This window comes from Parus major, chromosome 4 (genome assembly GCF_001522545.3).
Source record: "Parus major isolate Abel chromosome 4, Parus_major1.1, whole genome shotgun sequence".
Classification (NCBI taxonomy): Eukaryota; Metazoa; Chordata; class Aves; order Passeriformes; family Paridae; genus Parus; species Parus major.
The window spans coordinates 66161089-66179497 of NC_031771.1; the positions used below are offsets into that span (position 1 = coordinate 66161089).

At 46.7% G+C, this 18409-nt stretch overlaps 2 long non-coding RNA genes across 3 annotated transcripts in view; one reads left to right on the forward strand and one right to left on the reverse strand.

The window, feature by feature from the left end:
* Positions 1–12104, forward strand: part of LOC117244285 — a 56428-nt gene extending 44324 nt beyond the window's left edge. The window contains exon 3 of one of the 2 annotated variants that reach the window (XR_004497055.1): positions 12032–12104. This is a non-coding gene — a long non-coding RNA (uncharacterized LOC117244285). Of the gene's footprint in view, positions 1–4981; positions 5250–12031 lie in introns of those variants that run through there. The other variant, XR_004497056.1, reaches the window with a different exon arrangement.
* Positions 12105–15957: 3853 nt separating this feature from the next.
* On the reverse strand, positions 15958–17870 carry LOC117244286. The gene is made up of 3 exons (XR_004497057.1): positions 17849–17870; positions 17533–17704; positions 15958–17451 (listed from the first exon to the last, which is right to left on the reverse strand). It is a non-coding gene; the product is annotated as an uncharacterized LOC117244286 (long non-coding RNA).
* Between the last annotated feature and the right edge of the window lie 539 nt (positions 17871–18409).

Consider the following 18409-nt stretch of genomic DNA (forward strand, 5'->3'; position numbering starts at 1 on the left):
GTGGTAAAACCTGTCCCCTGGAAATGCTGGAAGCTTTGCTGTTGATTTACATGGACCCTGCCTGCTCACAGATTGTTATTATTTTACCATCTGTAAAAGTTTCTGCAGCAAAACCTCCCTTTGAATAGAGAAGGTTTAGGATAGTAAAGAAAACAGGCATAAATTAGGGCAAAAACCATTTGGGTTTGTTCTTGCTGCAGGGCAATAGTGGGAAAAGAAAAAGAAAATTAACCTCCTTTTTCCCAGGATATTGCCTTACCTGGAGCGTGTACCTTCCCTAAGAGGCAGCAGATGGATTTCTTTGTTTTTGTTCAGGATTGTGAAGCATCCAGGATTTTTGGAGGAGCAGCTGTGTACCTCAAGAGTTAGATTTAGATGTCTCCTTGTAGCCTGGCATATTCCAGCTGCTGCCCCTGGTGTGGTGGACCTGTCACACTCAGGATCCTCTGATGCCATCCTGGACTCTGTGGCAGCTGGGATGGTCTTTAAAAGTCCCTTCCAACCCAAACCATTCTGTGATCCCATGTTGTTGGAGGTCTGAGTATTTGGCACCTTCACTGTAAATTATATTCTTAAAATTTAGATAATTAGTCATCTCAGACAAGTCCTGGTAGCTGAGGTAGGACAGAATATCTGTGTGAGAAGACAGAGTCCTGGATGGACACGTGGCTTTCACTTGAGGGAAGGACCTAAAGAAATTTGAACCAGAAATGTGTGGGTTTAAATTTAATTTTAAAAAAAACCAAACAAACCCAGCTTTTTTAAGGAGCATTTTGTATTTTAAACAAAGAATGTAGAGCTATGGGCAGACTTCCAGAGAAGCAAAAAACTTATTTTATTGTTGGAGTAAGGTCTTTACTGGTGAAACAAAAGTGAAACCCTCGAAGGGACCCGAGACCTGTGGTCGCCTGAGGAGCCTGCAGGAGATCACCGTGGTGGATTAAAGGGAAGCTCCACAGCTGCACACAACACCTGCCACCAGAGCTCAGTCAGAGCTTCTCCATCCATCAGGAGGTCTCATCTGTAGCTCCTGGCTCCACTTTCCGTCTCCAGTGCGTCCCAAGATTACAGAATTCCCGTGGTAGAACTCCCCCTGCGGAGTTGGAAGGATGAGTGTGATGAGTCCTGAAGGTTTGGTCCTGCTGTCCACTGATCCCCCCCCCAAGAGAAACATCAAAACCTGTGGCAGGAAAAAAATCAAGTCCTGGATCTTTTGCTGGTTTTGGGAATCTGGGTGGAGTAGACCCAGGAGGTGACTCCTCCAGGGCTGCATCTCCAGAACTTTGCCCTGTAACAGCTTGTAACAGCACCCTTAATGCTTCCAGACCTGATGCACATGAGAGTTTGTGCCACAATTCTCCTGATCCTTATGTCTGCCGAGTCCCCACAGGCTTCAGTGGTGTTTGTGGGGCAGGGGGATTGTCTAAACTCTGAATTTCATCCAGCCTAAAAGCTACAACAGAGCCAACATTATTGTTTGGTGCAAAGTGCTGGGCAATCCACAGCAGAGAGCAGCCTGGTTCTGCAGCGTGTCCAGAGTTACCACAGGGACACCCCTGTCGTGAGTGGGGGTTGTTTAGGTTTAGATTGTCAGGTTTAGGTTGGTTGTTAGGGAAAAGTTCTTCACAGAAGAGGTTGTCCAGCCCTGGCACAGCTGCCCAGGGCCATGGTGGAGTCCCCATCCCTGGAGGGATTGAAAAGCCGTGGGGATGTGGCACTTGAGGACATGTGTGGCCTTGCAGTGCTGGGAGAATGGTTGAATTTGATGTTCTTAGAGGCCTTTTCCAACCTAAAAAATTCTGATTTTATAAAATTGAGTGGATTCATTTACAAACTTTACTTTGGCAGCGAATTTAGAGCCTGATGGTCAGGCCTGGAGATAAAGCCCTCCATGAACACACTGAAGTGGTGCAGTGACAGTGGCAGAAGTGAAACCCATTTTTCTCTGGTCTCTGCTGCTCTGGCTTTTTTTTTTTCTTTCTTTCTTTTTCCCTTCCTCTCATGTTTAGCTTTGTTAAAAGCCTTACTCTGCACTATCATCATCTGCTGAGGGTTTGTTTGAGGCTCAGCTGGAGCAGACTGGGGTTGAGGTGCCACAGGGGTGTGTAGGTGTGTAACGGGGTGTCCTGATCAGCACTGATAACAGATCTGGAGATGAAGATACCTGGCCCTCAGAAAGGGGCCACCAAAAAGGGCTCTGAGGAACCCAGCAGTCAATGACAGGCAGAAAGGAGCTGCTGCTTTTTTCAGCTGCTGTAACTCTGATCTTGTGTCCTGAAGGAGAGAGGCACAATATCCTGGCTACAGCAATGTTGTATTTATATCCACAGCTCAGAAATGCATCCGTGGGAGGAATGGAGAATATCCTGTTGCTGTCCAGTGCTATAACTTGGTGGAGCTTGATCCTTGGGTTGCTTCCTGAATGGTCACTCCCTGTCCCTGTCCCTGTCCCTGTCCTATCTCTGTCCCAACTCCTTCACACACAGAAATCCCAGCCAAAACCATCTCTTGACTCCTGCATCATGTGGATCTGCCTAAAAACCAGACTCTGCTTGCCTTCAAGTGGATAAATCTCTGCCTGGGGCTTGGCAGGCTGTGGGCTGGGATCTGGTGGAATGAGGAGCAGGAAAACCCAAGTGAAACCTCTCGCAGCAGGAACAAGGATGTTTCCATCGCAGTGATTTGCACTGGTGGGCAGAGCAGGGAGTGGCAATAGAGGTGGGATGTGGGTTGGTCAGACATGGAAGTTGTTGGATTTGACATTTGGCAAGCAAAAAGCATGTTGGGATATGGGATTTATTTCCCAAAACTTTTAGGGAAGCACAAATCAGAATCCTGGAATGGTTTGGGTTGGAAGGACCTTGAAGACCATCTCATTCCAACCCCCTGCCATTTGCAGGGACACCTTCCACTCTCCCAGACTGCTCCAACTCCTGTCCAACCAGACCTTGGACACTTGCAGGGATCCAGGGGCAGCCACAGCTTCTCTGGGCACTCCCAAAATGTACAGATACAGCACAGCCTCTTGCAAGCTCTTGGTGTGTGTCCCACCTGCTCTGTTCATGGAGAGGGTCAGATTAAGACACCTTCCCAAATATGAAACCAGCCCTGGGCCATCAGCAGAAGTTGCCCTTGAAGTATTTTGTGAGGTTCTGCCCCACCTCTGCCCCGTGGCCACTCCTGTCCCCAGTGCACTGCTCAAAACCTCGTGTCCCTCGTGTCCATCCCCTTTCCCAGCTGCTCCCAGCAAACCTGGGCTGTGCAGAGGACAACTGCTCGTGCAGGTGGGTTTTTTCCCCCCTTCATAAGTTTGTTTATTCATTAAGGAAGTCAAAAGAGGAAGAGGAATAGAAAGGTTGCAAATATTTTGCTTAGAGATGAGACCTCAGTGACTGGGCTGCATGTTGCCTTGTGTGGGATATGTTGGGCAGCTCCAGTGTCCCCAGTGAGAGCTCAGGAAGACCAAGGTGCCCTCCCGAGGTGTGCTCAGGTAAGGTCACAGCTTGTTTGTGTATCTGCTGACATCCATATGGCCCAGAGTTCCTATGGAAACAGGCTGGGAGAGCTGGGGTTGTTCAGCCCCGAGAAGTGAAGGCTCAGGGGAGATCTTCCAGCACCTTCCAGGGCCTAAAGGGGCTCCAGGAGAGCTGGAGAGGGACCTTGGGCAAGGGCCTGGAGTGACAGGACAGGGGGAATGATCTTTACACTGACAGAGAGTAGGTTTAGACTGGACACTGGGGAAAAGTGCTTTACTCTGAGGGTGCTGAGGCCTTGGCACAGGTTGCCCAGAGAAGCTGTGGCTGCCCCATCCCTGGAAGTGTCCAAGGCCAGGCTGGGCAGGGCTTGGAGCAACTTGGAACTGGATGATCTTTAAGGTCCCTTCCAACCCAAGCCATTCTATGATTTTGTAGGTCAGTGTTTGACTGTCAGTGAATGCCTCTCATGTACAATTGTGCATGGACTGGCTTCCTAGAATGCAGCTCTTAGAGCCACCTCTGCATCCCGGGATTTCTTTTCTTCCCAGCTGTATCACATTAATCTGTAAAGGATGCCTCTTTTCAAACAGCTTTGCCCTGTCTCTTTGCACATTCCAATCTAAAAACCAGCAAGGTCTCAACTTTACAGACACCAGGAGATGTGGAATGCTCCTGCTCCAGGATCCCATCCACGGGAGCAGGCCTGGACTGTAGCTTGGAAAACACCAGGGAATGGTTTCTCCGTACACAGAGAGGGCGAGGAAAGGAAAGCAGAGAGGTTTGCCAAGGGAAATGGTCCTGTTACACACAGAGTGTTTTCTTTGGGTGTTTGTTTCCCACCCCTCGCCCGGGATGCGGAGCTGCCTTTGGGAGCCTGAGCCCGCCGGGTTTATCTCGGGGTGTGCCCTCGCTGCAGCTCTTATCAGGTGTGTCCTGGTGAGCAAAAGCATTCAAACAAAAGCCTTTCACCTCCATTTGTGCACAGTTCCTGCGCTTGGCCAGGGGCTGGTCCACGATTCTGCAAGAGAACTGATGGGGTTTTTTTGTCTTTAATACATTTTTTGGGGATGGGAATCCTAGGGTGGATTGGTACACAATGCATGAGGTTAGAAACACCAGTGAGGCTATATGGAATGGCCAGGACCAAAATTAATTAGATTAGAATTACAGAATATTAAAATTATAGAATCATTAAGGTTGGAAAAGACTTTTAAGATCAGCTCTGGAAGGAGTTGTGATGGTTTAGAAGCGTAGGAAAGCTTTTCCTCCTGAAAACCGCTAGCTTGTTCAGCTGTCAGGAGAGAGCAGGATGCTTTCCTTGCTCTCAGCTGCTTCTTTAGCTCTGACAGGCTGTTTGCTGGGATGAAAGGAGAGACATCAACAGGCAAAACTGTGAGAGCTGCCTGCGTTTGTTGCTGTCACACCTGCGTGGTGGCACTGCCAGCACGGCAAACAGGCAGGTAGAGTAAATAATGCTGGATTTTTTATTTATTTTTTTTTTCTAGTTCTTTTCTGCAAGAAAGGAGATAACGACTGGATGCTGTCCCATTTTCAGCCTAGGAATTGTTTGCCAGACTTGAATTACAGGAATTGCTGTGGTGAGGCAGAGCAGCTCCATTAACTGGGAGCTGGCAGGGGCTGGGGGAGGCTTCGCACGCCGGGGCCCCGCGTTGTGCTCCCGTCAGGAACGATTAAAGGAGCTGTTTGTGATGGAAACAAAACCAAATTGGGCTGATGCTTTAAGGGGAAATAAAACAGGGAAGAATAACTTTATTGAGCTTGTTTATTAAATCTTGCTGTGTTCCCTTCTGAGCAGCACAAACTGTTGGAGCTGCTGGTGCAGCCAGCTCGTGTTTTTTCTTTCCCTTTCTTTGAGATGATTTGGTGTGGAGAGACTTTGGACAAAACCTTTTCATATCCCTTTGGCTTAGTCACAATCCTGAACTGATCTGCTGGTGACAGACTAAAGCTAATTATCACCAAAGAGTGCAGAGAAGAGGTTTTAAAGCTGTTGTTTTGGTAAGATGCTGGGTGTTCAGAGAGGCTTGGGAATTACTGGGTGTTAAGATGCTGATGTTGGCTCATGCCAGTATCCATATTCCATCACAGGGAGGGAGAGATTAGTTTGCTTTCGCTGCTAAACTACTTAGAGAAGGTTCTGCTTCAAGATGGGGGGGAAAAGCCACCATCCAGCCACTCATACTCAAGGGGAGCAGCAGAAGAGCAGAAGGAAGCTGGCTGCAGATTTTTACCCTTTGTATTTCACTAATTCCTTTGGCTCTGCAGCTGAAACTGCTCCTGCTGGTTGTGGAGCATCTCCCAGTTCCCATGTGCCCCTGTCCTTTTTAATGTTTCACCCTTCCACCTTCATTGAAGACATTCAGTTCCACCCCCTGCCACGGGCAGGGACACCTTCCACCATCCCAGGCTGCTCCAAGCCCTGTCCAACCTGGCCTTGGACACTTGCAGGGATCCAGGGGCAGCCACAGCTTCTCTGGCCAACTTGTTGCAGGTTGGCCCTGGGCTGTTTTGGTGTTTCACAGCCTCCTGCTCTGAGCAGTGATGATTTTCTGGTGCTGTACAGAGCGTATTGTGTTTGCTCTCACCTGTGGCGCAGTGAGTGTTACCAGATGGTTTGCTCAAAGTTGATTTTTTTTTTAACACTTGTAGTAGTAGTAGTAGTAGCTCAGTGCTTGCTGCTCTTCTCCTGTATGTTTTTTAGCCAGGCAAAGTGCCAGCATGTCTGTTGGAGAAAAATACTCCTGGCTGGATCCTGGAGAATAAACCCAGCTCGAATTCCCTCTGAAGGGAGAGAACTCAAGTCCCACAGGGAGGATTTTTCATCATAATGGTCCCATTTGGTAAATTCCAGTTTTGGAAGGAAACCTGGGCGACTTTGGGAGCATCCCCTGGTATCCATAAGGAGGAGGGAGAGGTGGTGCAACACCAACCCCTGGAGCTGGAGCTGAGCATCACCAACCCCAGCAGAGCTGTTCTCTGGACAGAGACACCAACCACAGCCCTGCAGGCTGCAGGAGACCTTTGAGATAGCTAAAGAAATCCATGTTTTGGTAAAAACCCCTGAAGGTCTTAATAAAAATCCCTTGATAGTTACCTACCCCTGTCAGACCTACCTGTGTATGGTGCTTTAATGATTTAACCAAGTCTCTGCTGTGATTCTTGGGGGGTCCTGTGCAGGGCTCAGAGTTGGACTTTGATCCTTTTGGGTCCCACCCCAGCTCTGGATATTCTACAATTCCAGAAGGAGAAGCAGTCACTTTGCAGTTTATTTGCTTGCTCATTCAATTGGAAAGATTTAGAGTTGTTTTTGTTTTCTTTTAGGATGGGGATCATCAGGTTACTCTTATGAAACCTCCCTGATCCCAGCAACCATTCCTACCTCTGTTGCAATTCAGGTGGAATTGGAAGAGGTACAGTGGAGTGGCTCTGGTTTTTGTGGGGATGACTTGTTTCTTCACATAAATTTGATAAAGCAAAGTGCCAGGGCTTTGGGTCTCCTGCTCTTTGTTTGTTTTACACACAGCTCAGGGGGTATTTTCCCCCTGAGTTAGTGCAGCCTCTCCCAGCAGCCACCTCTAACTCGACCTGTTTCGTGCATCAGGGGGAGCTTAGGATGTGATATTTAGGACCCAGAGAACAGAAAGCAGCATTCCAGAGGAAGCAGATCACACCAGCTCTCCTCACCCCTTCTCCTCAGTTATTTAGGTTTGTTTTGGGTCGCTGTGGGGCTTTGCCTGCCCCAGTGGGATCCCCAAGGAGCTCCAGCCTTTTTGGAGGCAGCAGCTCCCTCGCAGCGCTGTCCCAGAGGACTGTGGCAGATTGCAAACACTCTCAGCACAATCATACCAGCCCAATTAGCATAATGATGCTGCCTAATTTATGCACAAATTGCCCTAATTTATGTGTGTCTATACATATGATTAAACCAAGCACAGGTGGAGCAGGGTTTGGTCTCACCCAGCCAATGAAACACAAAGCTGCATCCATCCCAAAATGTGTGAAAGGTCCAAAATTCTTTTTTTCTGTTACTAAAATAGGGAGCTTTGTGTTGTTTTGCTCTGGCAGCATGAATGGGGTACAGGGCAGGGCTAAACTCGTGGCAGGAGGTAAGAGAATAAAGGATTCCTGGGCTGAGATTTGCATGGATTAAAGGCAGCTTTAATTTGCCTTGATACACTTGGGTTTCAGGTGGATTAGCAGCCAGTGGGATTTGGGGCTGTCTAGCCAACTAATACCTGCCATCCTTTTATTTTAATAATTTTAATGAGGGATGGAGGGCTCCTGGAACTGTGGGCCACCTTTGCCAACCCTTGATCTTGAGCATTTTCGTGTGTAACATTTTATACCATTATTATTCCCGATTAACAAAACTGCTGTCATAATCTGAATTCCCAGAGCACTTTTTCATCAGGGTTCTTCCAGAAATACCCTCTTAAATTGTAACCTTGTGCTCCTAATTTTAATAAAAGAAATAGGTGGATTTTTCCCACAGAATCACAAACTGGTTTGGGTTAGAAGGGACCTTAAAGATCATCTTTCTCCAGCTTAATCTCACATGGTCTCCCTCATCTGTGAAATTCTCTGATTTTCCTGCACTTAGCACCATCCAAAGCTGAGTTTGGAATCTTTCAGCCTTGTGAATGAAGGAATAAATTGACCATGAAAATATTGACAGCACATTTGCTCATGCCAACTTCCTGACTCTGGTCCCATAAAATTTATTGCTCTGTTTAAATGCACCGAGCTAACCATTACTCCCATCCTAAATCCAAAACACTGTACCAGCTACTGGGGAGAAAATTAACTCTTTCCCAAGAATTAACTCTCTCCCAACCAAAAGCAGGACAAGTTGGTCACAGCACCAAGCCTGTCTGAGTTTGAGAAGTTTTTGGACAACGCTCTCCAGCACAGTGTGGGATCCTTGGGCTGTTCTGCACAGGGGCAGGAGTTGGACTCAATGATTCTGATGGGTCCTTCCTGCTCAGGATATTCCATGATTTTAACCATCCTGGAAGACACTTGATGCTGAGTCCAATGACTGTAATTAATTAATTCAGTAACTGGAATCTCTTTCTGAAGCAACTTTGTGTAACAGCATTGTCAGAAATACCTGGATCAGGTCAGTGTTAGATTTCCCAATGCTGCCAAGCTTAGAAAACTGAATTTTCATGGTAGAGAATGGAAGTTCCTTCCTGTATCCAGCATGTTTTCCTTACCATTGGTGTGCTGTAACAGCAGGTTAAATTGCTGTCATCCAATAGATACAAATGGTGTACAAATAATAAATGTGAATTATTATGGTATTCCTGAGGTTGCAGGGATGGTTTTCCACTCTCAGCTGATGGCACCAGCTGCTGCAGATGCAGCTTTTTGGGAGGATTATGTGGAAGGAGGATTACACTGCTGGCACATTGGGGCACAGTGGGGTTGGGAAGAGGCAGAGGAGTGGGAAGGATTGTGTGGGGCTGCAGGAGCCCAATGTGGGACGCTCTCAGCTCCGTGCCACGCTTGCTCCTTGGCAGTGTCACTTCCTCTCTGCACAGAAACTGATTGCTGAGGCCAGTCAGTGATTTCTAAGAATGGGTGTGGATGTGTAGAGCATGAGATGTTTCTGCTCTGACATACTCAAGTGCTCCATACCTGTCACAAGGAATGAGGGAGTTGCTGCATCCCAAATTCCCCTCTGCTCCTGCTGCTGAGCTGTTTTTGCAGCCATCTGAAGGCACAGTCAGCTCTACACCCCATTCACACACCTGCCCTTGACATTTATGAGCTCTCTGGTGCTCCTTCTCCCTTTGCATTTGCTGGTTCTCGTTACCTCTCACTGTATTCTCCTCTTTCAGGAGATGTTGTCCTTGTTTTGTCAGGAGCTGCAGGAGCCTCGCTCCAAGCTTTGATAAAACTCAGCTTCATCACCAATTCCCTTTGAACTCTCACATGGTGGTGGTGGCAGCAGGGGAGCTGGAGAAGAGGAGGCTTTGGGGAGACCTTCCAGCACCTAGAGAGGTTCAGACAGAGCTGGAGAGGGACCCTGGACAAGAGCATGGAGTGATGGGATAAGGGGGAATGAGTGTAAGCTGTAGGAGAATATATTTAGATGGGATATTAGGAAGAAATTCTTGGCTGTGGCACAGGTTACCAGTTGTCATCTAATATAAGTTAATGTTATACAGATCAGTCCTGGAAAATTTTTATAAAGTTGATCTTCTGTTTTCATTTTTGGAGAAGAGTTCTTAAAACTCTATCTCTAATAAAAAATAACTAAAAAAGAAACAAAACCAAAATTAAACTAATTAAATTACCTTAAATATTTCCAAAATACATTAAAAAAATTAAAATTAACCCTATAATTATCTGAATATCACTACTTGCTATATTATTTCTTAAATATAAAACCAAAACAATATCATAATTTAAACATTAAATTATATTAAAATATAAAATGAAAGGGCAATTCCTCATAATAACTAGCCAGCAGGTTCCATGCAATTGTTGAGGTTATGTTTCCATTCATATTTGGTTACCTCTCTGGTTACCCAGAGAGATTGTGCACTTCCCATCCCTGGAAATGTCCAAGGCCAGGTTGGACAGGTTTGGAGCAACCTGGGGTAGTCCAAGACAGGGACACTGAGCTTCATCATCTCCAGAGGTCCCTTCCACAATCCTGTGATTTTCCTGCACTTGGCACCATCCAAAGCTGAGTTTGGAATCTGCCAGCCTTGTGAATGAAGGAATAAATTGACCATGAGAATATTGACAGCACATTTACTCATGCCAACTTCCTGACTCTGTTCCCACAAAATGTATGGCTTTGTTTAAATGCAGGGAGCTAACCCAAGGATGGCAGGGAGGAGAGGACAGGCTGAAGGCTGGACTGGATTCTTGTAGCCCTCAGACCCCTCTGATTCCTGGGAAACGCTGGATTGTAAGGAAGAAAACACAATTTTGTGTTTGTGTGGGAATAGCAGCGAGTCTGGCACATCTGGGGTCACTCACTCAGAGCCAGAGACAAGAGAAAGCAGATGCCTCAGCTCTTCTCCAGTTCCCTCAAAAAAGGAGTATCAGGAAAATAACCCAGCTCTCCTCCTCCCTGGCAGATCCAATGTCTTTTAATCTGCTCTGTCTCACAGCTTCTCTTAGAGTGGAAGTTGCTGGTGGTCTGCTGGGGTTAAGGAGCAGTTCTGGCAGACTTCAGAGCAGATGTGATCTCCAGGTCTTGTTGCTTTGAAGCTCCCAGTTCTATCACACTCAGCTAAATCAGGTTTTTTCTCCTCCGTGGAGGTAGAAAATCAGCCCCTGCGCCCATCTGATTGCAGTGCTGAGACTTGTCTAATTGAACAAGTGCTCGAGTCAACACTTGAGCAGGATGAAAAACAATGAGGAGATCACCCAGGGATTATGTCTGAGCTCCACAGCTCCTGGCACCGATGGAACAGATGGCTGGGTCGCATCCTGCCCAAGGCTGGGCAGGAAAGATGTCAGTAGGAAAAAAAAAAAATAAAAAAAATTGGTTTAAATGTATTAAACTTAAAATCTAGAAGTGCCTCAGGTCTCTAATTCTGTGTTTCATAGCTGCAACCCAGAAGATGGGATTAGCTGGGGGTTGGCTCTGCAGGCTCCTGCAAGGAGCTCTGCTGCTGCCTCAGAGCTGAGGTGGGTAAAAGATATTTTGGGGAAGGGGAACTGAGATGCAGGGAGTGGAGTCATGTAAAAGTGGGGAACAGCCAGGAGCAGTGTGGCCATGGCAAGTGAACTGTGAGCCCCTGTGGTGTGCCTGTGCTGGTGGAGCCAGGAATCCAAACCCAAGAGCTGCTGGGGAGATGGTTTGTGCAAGAGTGTGAGAACATCACAAACATCCCTGCAGGTCTGCAGCCTCCAGCCTGTTCCTTACAGGATCACACTGGATCCTACAGACAGAATCTGTATTCAGAGAGCTTTGGGCTTGAGGAAGTTGCTGGTGCTGTCCCACAGGTACGTGGCCACCAGAAATCCTGGTGACCTCCATGTGGCTTTCTGTCCCCTTCCCTTGGGGTGGGAGTAAATGAACACACAAAAAAACTGCTTTTCCCAGTGCTCAAACTACTTCTGTCGGGGGAAATACACCCTCAGAAGAGCCCAAAGTGATTGTGGTGCCCTCACTACAATAGAAATTATCTATTTCCTCTAGCTCTGGACCCTCCTAAGCTTTATTTGCTTTTACCCAAACAGCAGTGCATGTATCAGGCCAAGCTGGGAATATCAGAGTCCCTTCATCTGTAACATCTGCTGCTTCTGCCCTGTAATTCCCTCCTGCCACCTCTTCCCAAAAGTACTTTTAACCCTGGAAATTCCCAGTTTTGCTTTCTGTATTTAAAAGTTATTTTCATGTTTTCGAGTGTGTCTGTAGCTTGAGCAATAATGAAAAACTGCATTTTGCATCTGGTAAAATGAAGTGGAATTGGCAGGCTGGCAGCAGTAAAAATGTTGTTTCACTAAGATGTTGCTGTATTTTAACTCTCTGGCTCTAAAAGCTTTGTTTGTTTGTTTGTTTCCAGGGGGCAGCACTGGAAGAACCTTTATGGGCTCCTAATGACATGCAGGTGGACAATTGACCGATGATAATTAAGGTAGGAAGAGGTGCTGTTAATTTGGGCATAAAATAAATGAAATAAAATCGTCCTGGCCAGTGGCCCTGATGGTCATGGCTCTATTTTGGGTTTCAGCACACAGTGATGGCACTATGGCCAAGCAATAACTTGTGCTAAAGTGTCCCTTTAAACACAGAGGGAAGGGAAATCTTATTTAAGAACTACCTGGGAACGTAACTAAGTGGAAAAAAATCTGACTTCCTCCCCCAAAGGATAATAAGGTCTCTGTTGGTGTGGAGTTGGAAGGGACATGACTCTTATTTGAGAGCATTCAGCACAGGGATTTTTTTGTTCTGCTGAAACCCAGTGGTTGGGTTGGAATTCAGGTTCTAACTTGCCATCTCAAAAAAAAAAAAAAAAGAAGAAAAAAAGAAAAAAAACTCAAACTAAAAATACATTTTATTCATTTATTTTCATCGTCTTGAGCTTCTGTGGAAAGCTGGTCTATCTCCAAATGTGGCAAGAAAGTGCTCAATTCTTGATTGATGAAACAGAGGAAAATCCCTGATTTAAAAGCAGTAAACTGTTGTACAAACTTGGAGAAGAAAACACAAATGTGAGCAGATTTAAATGGATTTATAAGTAGTTTTCGTGCTGCTTTAATATCTGGGTTCTTTCCTTGCTGGGTTGGTTGTGCCTGGAGGCACCATCAGAAGGGTGAAATGGTCACTGCTGGTCTCTTCCTGAAGCAAAGATGGTCTTCACCCCTTTAGGAGTCACCACAGAGACTCCCAAATATCTTCTGTAACAGAGGCTTTGCTTCCTCTCACCATTTGGGTTTTCACTTCTGATTAATGGCTTCACTTAATGGCTCTTCATTTTTGGTGTCGGCAGAGCGTTGTTGGAAGGAGAGGGGGGAAATTCAAGCTGCAACAAGAGCAAATTCTTTGAACACTGGGTTTACCATTCTCCAGTGTATTCCTACTTTTTGTTTGGCTTGTGATAAGATGCACTGCTGTGGAATTTGCTTGGAGCAGGGATTTGCATGAATTATTGTTTCTTGCAACGCGCGCATCTGTGCGAGCCCTCTCCGCCGTACCCCAGCACCCCTTTGGAGAAGGGTTTGTGTGCCAGGGTGCAGCGGTCAGCAAAAGCCAAGTGCTTGGGGGAAGGAAGGCTGCAGTGATAAAAACAAAGTGCTGAAATAAGGGGAAAACTCCTTCAGGGCTGTGTGACAGCACCGGGATTTGTGTGTTTATCCTGTGCGCTGACTTCTCGTCCCAGCGCGATTTTGTAAAAGCAACGTCCTCCTGTTAGGGAAAACTCAGAGTTCTGCTTGGCCTCTTGCAGAGTTCACTTTTATATTTAGGGGGTGGAATGGCATCAGTCACAGCTGCTGATTGACACAGTGTGGCCCAAAATTATGTACAAGATGGGAGTAAACAGTCATTGGGGATGGTCTCTTCATTCTGCACTTGGAGCTTTTCATTTGAAGGGTTTTTCCCCCTTCTCCTAGAAACATCTTTCTGTAAATCACTAATTAAGCAAATGAGCTACAGTGACATCAGTCTGTCTCCAAAAAGAGCTGGTGTGTTGGAGAAACCTTCAAGCTGCAGACTCAAATTATCCAATATTTAAAATTATGGTGTTTCATAGGAATAGAAAGAGCGAGGAAAGAATTACTGGAATTTTTGGGTGACTTCAGGTTTCATGTAGAAAATCAAGTTTTTTGTTTCATTCTAAATTCTACATTGATGCTAAATCTGGTGTCCTCACTAAACTTGACTAAATCTGATAGCATTAAAAAATTTGCTTCTGATTTTCTTACTTCCTTTTTGTAGAGAGCAGAAAAGCTGAGATGTTCATCTACAATACTTTGTGTCATGTATTTCTTTTCCGAAAAACTGTCTTTGATAAGGAAAACTGGGAGAACTTCTGCCCCCCAGAGCATCAGGGGCAGGTGTTGGGGGTAGAACAGGTGGAGCATCGGTGCTCCCACCATTTGTGAGGTCCTGGGTTGGGAAGAGCAGCCAGAGCAAGGTGCTCAGTGTGATGGAGAGGTGGAGTTGTGCCGAGCTGTATCTGAGTGTGCAAAGCACTGCCAGAGCTGCTCAGGAGGGCAGAGGCCATCGGGGCGTGGAGAGGACAGTCCCATGACACCACTGCCACATTTCTGAGAGGGGAACACTAAAACCACAGCTCTTCTTTCAACAAAGCCCATCCAAAGCTTTCCACGAGCTCTGCACCATCCATATCCTCCTCCAGCTGTGTTGGCAGCAGTTTTTGGGAGGTGGGAGCCACGCTGACGTGCCCTGTGGATTTGCAGAAGAGCTCGACACGTGTGGTTTCCTCCACCGGTTCCAGCAGCGCCCGTCACCGAGCTGTTGTTTTCGGTGCTAGCCACAATAACTGAAATGTCTTTCCTGCGAGATAAGTGAGTAATTGTGGTTGGCTCCTTCCTCTGGTGTTTGTTCTCGCAGTAACTTGAAGCTTCATTTATCATCAGGGTGCTGCTGCTGCTCCCCTCCGGGGGTACCCGCCAGCACCGGCTGGTCACGGTGCCACGGCCTCTCCCTCAAGGATTGCTCCTCAGAAAAGTGTCACAGCTTCATCTTCTCCCCAAGCACATGCAGTTGTGACCAAACTTCATGAGATGGAGTTCAGGAGGTGGTAGGTCAGGACTCATCCCAGCCCTGCACTTCTTCATCCTGGTGGATTCTGCTTTGATTGGCCAAGGCATAAAGTGATTTTTCCCTGACTCAGATTTGCAGTGTCAGTCAAAGTCACCACCAACTGCAGTGCTTCTGAAGCCTTTAAAGCTTGCTCTCCCGTTTTGGGATGTGCAGGCTGATCCTTGGAGTACGTTTTGGAAACACAGAGTTTGCCCAGAGACCAGAAATCACAAGCGAGTGGTGCTCCTAAATCCCACTGGCACTTCTCCCCACCTCTTTCCTGTGAAGCTTCAAACTTCTGCATGAAATTTGATACCACTGAGGTGAGCTGACCTGGCCTGCTGCATCCTAAAAAATACCCTGGGATTCGCAGGGACTCTGCACAGAGTGCAAACCATCATTCCCAGCACACACCTCCAGCGCTGGGCGGTTGGAGCTGAGCGTGGAATGGGGACAGGAAGGAGAAAACTCCTTGCAGAAACCAGAGCAGGCAGCGTGTCAGGACCTGCAGCCCCTACCTGGAGCTGCTGGTATAAATAAACACATCCACCCTCCACCTTATTTCTGACAACTGCCTCCCTGAGGAGTAATTTATTATTTTTTTTTCCCCCGGTAGCTTGTTCTGTAAGCAGGTTTCCTCTTGCAGGTGATTAGGAAAACCTCATTTTTATGTTAATTAGGCATAACTATCAGTGCACAGACATCAACTGCTCTCACATCCTTCTGAGACATGAGATTTTTATTGAAATTGGGTCCTGAAAAAAACAATACCAGCAACTGATGTACCTGTTGCCTGAACAGATAGGAAACTGCACCAAAGGGGTGGGTGCTTCAAAAATAAGTTGCCAGGTTGTAGCAACCACAGGTTCAGCTTTCAGGTGGGTTGCAGCTGCAGTCAGTTTAGGTTTTTAGTGGTGTTTGCTTGCTAGGTTTAAGGGCTTCCTCAACCACTTGTCTCCACTGAGATCAAGCCGTGCTAATTTAGTTAATTGCAGCTAAGCACAGCTACTGCTGGCTCTGGTGGGCCTGCACCTATAGGAGCAAATCTTTTTCATGTTGGTGTCTCCAAACACATCCCTGCTTTGATTGTAGTTGGTCCAGTGGGAGGGTTGGGTTGATCCACGTTTTCAATAAAACAAGATCATTTTGGGCAGATCAGCTGCCCCATCCCTGGAAGTGCTCAAGGTTGGATGGGGTTTGGAGCAACCTGGTTTAGTGGAAAGTGTCTCTGCCCATGGCAGCAGTGTGGAACTAAATTGTCTTTAAGATCCAACAGAAAAGAAGAGGGAATTCATTCAGATGTGCTTTGGGTTTGTTGGTAAAACACAAGTGCAGCTGCTTTGGTGACATTTTTTCACACAGTGGACACTGGAGGTGGAGGGGGCAGAGGAGAACATCTGGTCCCAGCTGATACAAACCAAAATCCACAAAATTCTGGAACTGCACCCAGTTGGAACAATTGGAATTGCACTGTCTTGCCCCAAGACCATGTGCTACAAACCACATCCAGGTTTCAGGAACACATTTGCCCAGCCAGACACAGGTCAGCAATGGGATTAGCCAGGTCAGTGCTTGCTAACACCATTAACTTCTCCTATCTCCTTTTCCAGAACTCAGTTCTCGTGACGTTATTTAGGCATTTTGTAATCCAAATCCTTGAGGTTCCTTGCTGAAAGCTAAAACAAATATATCCATCTTATCAGGCCTTTCCAAGAGCAAAGCATGGAAATCCCCTGTCAGGCTGGCACCGTCACCGGTGTTTTCCTCTCCCTGCACCAGCGACTTTTCCTTTAATACTGCTATACAAATCTTCCTTGGATTATGCACTGATTAAGAAGAAAGAATGGAAAATTACACAGGAATTTGGCAAGGCACACGTGGACCCCTCGCAGCTCCAGCTGGTGGTTGGATGGATTTGTGATGTGGATGATCTTGTGGTGCAGAACCGCCGGTGCTCGGTCAGGGACCTGTTCCCTTTTCACACAGAGTCATTCTGAGGGCAGGCAGATATTTGGGTAGGGGATTTTTGTATGTGGATGTCCACAGGGAGATAAGGCAGGCTGGAAAAAGTAATTATTTTGTGTATTTCCAAGGGCTGTGGTGGGTGCATTTCATGGGAAGTGATACCTGGCAGCAGGTAAACGGCTGCAGGCGGGGAGAAGCCAGACAAGCTCCTGATGCGTAAATCCTCCAGTTCTGACACAAAATGTGATATTTGTCATACAAACTCCACCAGTTGCTCTGAGCTTCATCAAAATATAACAGCACTTGGGGTGAGAGAGGGCACAGTTGGTACCTGTGGAGCCAAGGGATGAGCTCGCTGGGGAAAGAGGTAAATTCTTGCTTGGGGAATCCGGAGGGAGATCCAAAAAGGAGGAAAACTTTAGAGAGAAACTGGATTATGGCTGACCATTGCTGAGGGATTTTAACTCCCAAACTTGATTTTTAATGCATTTTATAGGTGCCCATCCATATGCAAGATATTTTCCCTTCCTCTCCTGTCCTCTCTTACCCGGCTGTTTCTGCCCAGCCTGTAAGTTGGGTGGTGTACCAGGTAAAATGTACAATATCTGGGGAAGGAAACACTGTAATCCATAGTTTTGCTGCTGCAGAGAGCATTTGTGAGATGGGGGCTGTGTCTGAGCTGCTTGGCCAGGTTCTGCTTCAATTTGATGTGGTTTGTGTGCCTTGGTGAGCAGTTCTCTCTTTGCAGAGCTGGAGGGAGGGGAGAAGCTCTTTAAAGTGAAACATTTCAAATACAGATGGAGTTTATACTACAATAAAGCTGTGTTTTACCTCTTTATGGCTTCTTTTCCTCTGTGGAAGGTGCCCAGCTTGGCTGCACCTCACTCAGCAGGTTCTTGGCAACCTCAGCTCTTACCTTGGGCTGAGCTTTGAGGAAGTACAAGGTCAAACTGCTGTCGCTCTAGAGGAAGTCTGCAGGTTTAAAATTCAGCTAGACCTGGTCCTTAATTAAAAAAAAAAATGAAAAAAATGAAAAAGCAAACCAAAAATATTAGTATGGGCTGCTTCCAGCCTTGTACAAGGGGGTGGAGAAGTTAGAGAATCACAGAACCATAAAATGTTTTGGGTTGAAAGAGACCTTAAAGACCTTTTAATCCAACCCCCTGCCATGTGCAGGGACACCTTCCACCAGACCAGCTTGCTAAGTCAACAACATCACGTGAACAAGGCCATGATTTTGCAAAAAACTCTGCATTTGAGACAAACTAGTTTGGAGGATGAAATGTTGCTGTTTCTCCCCCCAAATGAGTGAATGTTCTGACATCTGAGCTTTTGAGATACAGGTGGACTGAGCAGGGAGGTCTCTGCAGCTGCATCCCATTTGGCTTTAGTTATTTAAGGTTCCTCCTTGCAGTGAAAACTTGTGGGGAGGTGAGAGCTCTGCAGGAGGGGGAAATGGCACCAGAGATTAAACAGCAGAAAGGTGGTGGAGTAATGGGGAAGCTGAGTTGGGTTTTTTCAGGAGAGAAGTTGGTCAGGGTTCACATTGTGGTGGTGTTTTAATCCATGTAAGAAGACTCAGGTGTGTGGAAGTGATGGGAATTCAGCAGGCACTTGCTGGGGTGTTTGGGATGTTCAGTGTCTCCCTGCCTTCATCCCAAAAATGAGCTCAAAACTGCAGGTGGTGACCAAGAACAGTGTGAGGCGT